The following is an 8,574-nucleotide window of genomic DNA, read 5'->3' as shown; positions in this document are numbered from 1 at the left end:
ACTGAGAGCAGAAGTTCTGGGAAGTACTCCTTGGCATGAGCCCTCCCAGAGTCTGTCATTAGCCCCACAAAAGAGCTCAGGTAGGCTCCAGTGTTGGGTTGCCTCAGGCCAAAATATGAACAGGGAGGGTACCCAGCCCTACCCATCAGCAGTCAAATGGATTGAAGTTTTACTGAGCTCTGCCCACCAGAGCAACAGTCAGCTCTACCCACCACCAGTCCCTCCCATCAAGCTGCTTAGATAACCTCATCCACCAGAGGGCAGACAGCAGAAGCAAGAAGAACTACAATCCTGCAGCCTGTGGAACAAACACCATATTCACAGAAAGACAGACAAGATGAAAAGGCAGAGGGCTATGTACCAGATGAAGGAACAAGATAAAACCCCAGAAAAACAACCAAATGAAGTGGAGATAGGCAACCTTCCAGAAGAAGAATTCAGAATCATGATAGTGAAGATGATCTAGGACCTCGGAAAAAGGATGGAGGCAAAGATCGAGAAGATGCAAGAAATGTTTAACAAAGACCTAGAAGAATTAAAGAACAAACAAACAGAGATGAACAATACAATAACTGAAATGAAAACTACACTAGATGGAATCAACAGCAGAATAACTGAGGCAGAAAAACGGATAAGTGACCTGGAAGACAGAAAGGTGGAATTCACTGCTGCAGAACAGACTAAAGAGAAAAGAATGAAAAGAAATGAAGACAGCCTAAGAGACCTCTGGGACAACATTAAACACAGCAACATTCGCATTATAGGGGTCCCAGAAGGAGAAGAGAGAGAGAAAGGACCAGAGAACATATTTGAAGAGATTATAGTTGAAAATTTCCCTAACATGGGAAAGGAAATAGCCACCGAAGTCCAGGAAGCGCAGCAAGTCCCATACAGGATAAACCCAAGGAGAAACACGACAAGACACATAGTAATCAAATTTGCAAAAATTAAAGACAAAGAAAAATTATTGAAAGCAGAAAGGGAAAAATGACAAATAGCTTACAAGGGAACTCCCATAAGGTTAACAGCTGATTTTTCAGCAAAAACTCTGCAAGCCAGAAGGGAGTGGCATGATGTACTAAAAGTGATGAAAGGGAAGAACCTACAACCAAGATTCCTCTACCTGGCAAGGATCTCATTCAGATTCGATGGAGAAATCAAAAGCTTTACAGACAAGCAAACGCTAAGAGTATTCAGCACCACCAAACCAGCTCTACAACAAATGCTAAAGGAACTTCTCTAAGTGAGAAACACAAGAGAAGAAAGGGACCTACCAAAACAAACCGAAAACAATTAAGAAAATGGTCATAGGAACATACATATCGATAATCACCTTAAACGTGAATGGACTAAACGATGCTCCAACCAAAAGACACAGGCTGGCTGAATGGAGACAAAAACAAGACCCATATATATGCTGTCTACAGGAGACCCACTTCAGACCTAGGGACACATACAGACTGAAAGTGAGGGGATGGAAAAAGATATTCCATGCAAATGGAAATCAAAAGAAAGCTGGAGTAGCTATACTCATATCAGATAAAATAGACTTTAAAATAAAGAATGTTACAAGAGACAAGGAAGGACACTACATAATGATCAAGGGATCAATCCAAGAAGAAGATAGAACAATTATAAATATATATGCACCCAACATAGGAGCACCTCAATACATAAGGCAACTGCTAACAGCTATAAAAGAGGAAATCGACAGTAACACAATAATAGTGGGGGACTTTAACACCTCACTTACACCAATGGACAGATCATCCAAAATGAAAATAAATAAGGAAACAGAAGCTTTAAATGACACAATAGACCCAATAGATTTAATTGATATTTATAGGACATTCCATCCAAAAAAAGCAGATTACACTTTCTTCTCAAGTGTACATGGAATGTTCTCCAGGATAGATCACATCTTGGGTCACAAGTCAAGCCTCAGTAAATTTAAGAAAATTGAAATCATATCAAGCATTTTTTCTGACCACAGTGCTATGAGATTAGAAATGAATTACAGGGAAAAAAACGTAAAAAACACGAACACATGGAGGCTAAACTATATGTTACTAAATAACCAAGAGATCATTGAAGAAATCAAAGAGGAAATCAAAAAATACCTAGAGACAAATGGCAATTAATACACTATGATCTGAAACCTATAGGAGGCAGCAAAAGCAGTTCTAAGAGGGAAGTTTATAGCTATACAAGCCTACCTCAAGAAACAAGAAAAATCTCAAGTAAACAATCTAACCTTACACCTAAAGGAACTAGAGAAAGAAGAACAAACAAAACCCAAAGTTAGCAGAAGGAAAGAAGTCATAAAGATCAGAGCAGAAATAAATGAAATCGAAACAAAGAAAACAATAGCAAAGATCAATAAAACTAAAAGCTGGTTCTTTGAGAAGATAAACAAAATTGATAAACCATTAGCCAGACTCATCAAGAAAAAGAGGGAGAGGACTCAAATCAATAAAATTAGAAATGAAAAAGGAGAAGTTACAACAGACACCGCAGAAATACAAAGCATCCTAAGAGACTACTACAAGCAACTCTATGCCAATAAAATGGATAACCTGGAAGAAATGGACAAATTCTTGGAAAGGTATAACCTTCCAAGACTGAACCAGGAAGAAATAGAAAATATGAACAGACCAATCACAAGTAATGTAATTGAAACTGTGATTTAAAATCTTCCAACAAACAAAAGTCCAGGACCAGATGGCTTCACAGGTGAATTCTATCAAATATTTAGAGAAGAGCTAACACCCATCCTTCTCAAATTCTTCCAAAAAATTGCAGAGGAAGGAACACTCCCAAACTCATTCTATGAGGCCACCTTCACCCTGATACCAAAACCAGAAAAAGATACTACAAATAAAGAAAATTACAGACCAGTATCACTGATGAATATAGATGCAAAAATTCTCAACAAAATACTAGCAAACAGAATCCAACAACACACTAAAAGGATCATACATCATGATCAAGTGGAATTTATCTCAGGGAATGCAAGGATTCTTCAATACACACAAATCAATCAGTGTGATACACCATATTAACAAATTGAAGAATAAAAACCATATGATCATCTCAATAGATGCAGAAAAAGATTTTAACAAAATTCAACATCCATTTATGATAAAAACTCTCCAGAAAGTGGGCATAGAGGGAACCTACCTCAACATTATAAAGGCCATATGCAATAAACCCACAGCAAACATCATTCTCAATGGTGAAAAACTGAAAGGATTTCCTCTAAGATCAGGAACGAGACAAGGATGTCCACTCTCACCACTATTATTCAACATAGTTTTGGATGTCCTAGTCATGGCAATCAGAGAAGAAAAAGCAATAAAAGGAATACAAATTGGAAAAGAAGAAGTAAAACTGTCACTGTTTGCAGATGACATGATACTATACATAGAGAATCCTAAAAATGCCACCAGAAAACTACTAGAGCTAATCAATGAATCTGGTAAAATTGCAGGATACAAAATTAATGCACAGAAATCTCTTGCATTCCTATACACTAATGATGAAAAATCTGAAAGAGAAAATATGGAAACACTCCCATTTACCATTGCAACAAAAAGAATAAAATACCTGGGAATAAACCTACCTAGGGAGACAAAATACCTGTATGCAGAAAACTATAAGACACTGATGAAAGAAATTAAAGATGATACCAACAGATGGAGAGATATACCATGTTCTTGGATTGGAAGAATCAATATTGTGAAAATGACTATACTACCCAAAGCAATATACAGACTCAATGCAATCCCTATTAAATTACCAATGGCATTTTTTACGGAACTAGAACAAATCACCTTAAAATTTGTTTGGAGACACAAAAGACGTCGAATAACCAAAGCAGTTTTTGTGTGTGTGTGTGTGTGGTACGCGGGCCTCTCACTGTTGTGGCCTCTCAAGTTGCGGAGCACAGGATCCAGATGCACAGACCAAGTGGCCATGGCTCACGGGCAGAGCCGCTCCACGGCATGTGGGATCTTCCCGGACCGGGGCACGAACCCATGTCCCCTGCATCAGCAGGCGGATTCTCAACCACTGTGCCACCAGGGAAGCTCCCAAAGCAGTCTTGAGGGAAAAAAATGGAGCTGGAGGAATCAGGCTCCCTGACTTCAGACTATACTACAAAGCTACAGTAATCAAGACAATATGGTACTGGCACAAAAACAGAAACATAGATCAATGGAACAAGATAGAAAGCCCAGAGATAAACCCACGTACCTATGGTCAACTAATCTATGACAAAGGAGGCAAAGATACACAATGGAGAAAAGACAGTCTCTTCAATAAGTGGTGCTGGGAAAACTGGACAGCTACATGTAAAAGAATGAAATTAGAACACTCCCTAACACCATACACAAAAATAAACTCAAAATGGATTAGAGACCTAAATGTAAGACTGGACACTCTAAAAGTCTTAGAGGAAAACATAGGAAGAACACTCTTTGACATAAATCACAGCAAGATCTTTTTTGATCCACCTCCCAGAGTAATGGAAATAAAAACAAAAATAAACAAATGGGACCTAATGAAACTTCAAAGCTTTTGCACAGCAAAGGAAACCATAAGCAAGACAAAAAGACAACCCTCAGAATGGGAGAAAATATTTGCAAATGAATCAACGGACAAAGGATTAATCTCCAAAATATAGAAACAGCTCATGCAGCTCAATATTAAAGAAACAAACAACCCAATCCCAAAATGGGCAGAAGACCTAAATAGACATTTCTCCAAAGAAGACATACAGATGGCCAAGAGGCACATGAATAGCTGCTCAACATCACTAATTATTAGAGAAATGCAAATCAAAACTATAATGAGGTATCACCTCACACCAGTTAGAATGGGCATCATCAGAAAATCTACAAACAACAAATGCTGGAGAGGGTGTGGAGAAAAGGGAACCCTCTTGCACTGTTTGTGGGAATGTAAATTGATACAGCCACTATGGAGAACAGTATGGATGTTCCTTAAAAAGCTAAAAATAGAATTACCATATGATCCAGCAATCCCGCTATTGGGCATATACCCGGAGAAAACCATAATTCAAAAAGACACATGCACCCCAATGTTCATTGCAGCACTATTTACAATAGCCAGGTCATGGAAGCAACCTAAATGCCCATCGACAGACGAATGGATGAAGAAGTTGTGGTACATATATACAATGGAATATTACTCAGCCATAAAAAGGAACAAAATTGGGCTTCCCTGGTGGCACAGTGGTTGAGAGTCCACCTGCCGATGTAGGGGACACAGATTTGTGCCCTGGTCAGGGAAGATCCTGCATGTCACGGAGCGGCTGGGCCCATGAGTCGTGGCCTCTGGGCCTGTGCGTCCGGAGCCTGTGCTCCACAACGGGAGAGGCCACAACAGTGAGAGGCCCGTGTACCGCAAAAAAAAAAAAAAAAAAAAAAAAAAAAAAGGAATGAAATTGAGTCATTTGTTGAGACGTGGATGGATCTAGAGACTCTCATAGAGAGTGAAGTAAGTCAGAAAGAGTAAAACAAATATCATATATTAACGCATGTATGTGGAACCTAGAAAAATGGTACAGATGAACCAGTTTGCATGGCAGAAGTTAAGACACAGATGTAGAGAACAAACATATGGACACCAAGGGGGGAAAACCACGGTGGGATGGGGATGGTGGTATGCTGAATTGGGCAATTGGGAATGACATGTATATACTGATGTGTATAAAATTGATGACTAATAAGAACCTGTAGTATAAAACAAACAAACAAACAAAACAACTAACACTAAACTTTCTTTGGGTTATTTGTATGGAAATATGTTAATATAAATGTTTCAGACATGACATGAAATTTCTAAAAATCTTATATGTTCTGGGATAATGTTATAAGTCATAATTCTAGTTACTACTTTAAAATGTATATCTCAGAAATAACTAAATTTCCTTGTCAATTGCATTATTATGAACTTTCATCAAAACTTTAACCGTGGTCTTTTGTCATTTGCAGACAGTCTAGATGTACTCTGATGCTTTTGCAAAAATGTTCCTATAAAAGGGTTTCATCTTCAAGGAATTCATGGAAAAGACTCTGACAAGTACAGGTTTCTGGTAACTGACTACACTGCTGAACTGAATGAGCATTTTCAGAACTCTAATGGAAAACTGATGAATTCATAAAAGTGCTAACAAAAGATCAAGATGAAAAAAATTAATTACATGGGACTGAGTGAACTGATGAGGATGATTATAATTTTTGTGACTTTCTGTTTGAATAAAAAAAAAAATCCCACAAGGACTCAGAGGCAAAAAGTATACAAATCAATTTTCACTGCAAAGTAAAGGAGCTGTTACGGTGGAGGATTACTGGACTGAATGTCAATATTATGACATAGTATGAGTGTACTTCGTGTTTGGTAATTGCAATCATTGTTTCTTTTGTTGTGGTCATCCATTTACAATGCTTGGTGTCAGTTTATTTATCCCTTGTAAAAATAAAATACAGTGTGTGTGTGTGAAAAAAAATGAAAAATCTATTAGATCCCTCTCATCAATAATGATAAATTTAGCATATTTTACTTCTCTGCTGTTCCAAGTGTGTGTGTGTGTATTCCAATAACTACTTTTTAAACAGTTGCTTTAAGTTTGTTAAATTAACAATGAAAAACTAGACTTAGGTATAAACTTGTTTGATTTAATTGCTCACGACCATTTTTTAATCCCATGTCCTTCCCATTCTCATTTACTTAGATTGATTTCCTAATCAACTGGACACATGATTGGCTAATTTTTTCCGGTGCTGGGCTTGAGATCCTTACCTGTCTAAACATATCTTTATGGTCTCCTCATTCATCAACAATATTCAACCTGCTGTTGACTGCCCATGCCTCGTTTTAAAATATGGCATTGTTTCTCATCATCAAAAAGAATTTTTTTTCTCTTAGTTTAAAGTGCTCCCTTTTCATGACTGACTGGTCTTTTCTGACAAGTGGATATTAATAAAGATTTTCTTAACCTTCTTCTTGTTTTTTGCAGTAACTCAGCTACATTGAGGAGCATGTCTTCCCATCTCTCAGACTGGCTCCTGTTTTTGAACTACTAAATCATTACCGCACTATTTTTCTCCATGCTTATTCCTGAAAGAGTTCGATCCCTATCAGATTAAAGATGGTTCCCGTCAGAGATATGTGGCTCCCTGTCCAAAGGTCCAAAGGAAGAGAGAAGGAAAGATTTCCGTTTCTAATGGTTACATTTTGTCAGATTAGAGATTATCTGTGTGGAATCTGCAAAACTTGGCTGAAATTTTCCTTTTTCATATTTATGAGAGTAGCCGGCATTCGTGGGGTGTCCTGGCACTCTGACCCTTGTCAGGATCCTGGTGCTGAGGCATCCTTTCTCTCCCCTTGTTACCTAGACCATGCAAACAGGGTTCCAGCTGTGTGAATCCTGCACCTGGCTCTCTGCCTTGAGGCCAGGCTTGCCCTCCCCCAGCATTTCCCCAGTGTCCCAGGTGTCCCTTACTGCTATCAGCTAGCTGGCTTCCACTTCGGGTCCTTTCACCCTCCTCTCCAGGCAGGCTCTCCTTTCTCACGCGATTGGTCGACCCTAAACCTTCCCTCCAGCACTACATACGGTGAAGAAATTCCTCAGCGTTTCTGGCCGGTAGAGGGCACTCTGCTCCCATGTTTGGATCCCTTTCGTCCTTGCAGTAGTAACTTAGGAGGAAGAGGAGGAGGGGGATGCGGGGGTGGGGAGTTGTTCAACCTGTGCGTTTGCATCAGCACCTTCAGCTGCAGCCAGCCTTATAAAGCGATGTCAGCACACTGACTATGGTCCCTGCCCTGATCAGTGCACACAGCTGTGTGAAGACAGAGCTGAGACGTGCTGCTTACAGGCAGTTTCCTTGGTGACTTCAGGAGAGGAGAAACTGATGGCTTTGGGGCAGGGGAGAACCTCAGCTCCTGGGGGGGAGCCGGTGGGGGCTTTGGGGCACCTGGATGCAGCAGGAGACTGCATTTTTTGGAACAGGTGGGCCTGGGATTGATGATCGGATCTGCTTCCGTAGAGGTCTCTTTGCTCAGGACACTGGGCAATGGGCAGTGGTGGGAAGAACTTGGTTACCTAGAAGACCTTGGTTTGAATTTGGTCTTCACCACATGTTAACCTGTGGTTCATGACAGTTTTCTTTTTCTTTTTCTTTTTCTTTTTTTTTTTTTTTGCGGTACGCAGCCTCTCACTGTTGTGGCCTCTCTCGTTGCGGAGCACAGGCTCCGGACGCGCAGGCTCACCGGCCATGGTTCACGGGCCCAGCCGCTCTGCAGCATGTGGGATCTTCCCGGACCGGGGCACGAACCCGTGTCCCCTGCATTGGCAGGCGGACTCTCAACCACTGCGCCACCAGGGAAGCCCCAGTTTTCTTATTTCTGAGCCTGTTTCCTCATCTGTAAACTGGGTAATGATAATAGGGTCGCCCTTCTGGTTTTATGGGGATTAAATGAGATGCTACGTATAACACACTTAAGCAGCACCTGACTGATGTGTGTGGACCCTCCACAAACACGGAGCTC

Source organism: Hyperoodon ampullatus (assembly GCF_949752795.1).
Source record: "Hyperoodon ampullatus genome assembly, chromosome: 15".
Classification (NCBI taxonomy): Eukaryota; Metazoa; Chordata; class Mammalia; order Artiodactyla; family Ziphiidae; genus Hyperoodon; species Hyperoodon ampullatus.
The sequence above is the reverse complement of the archived record's forward strand: the minus strand, read 5'-3'. Positions refer to the sequence as shown.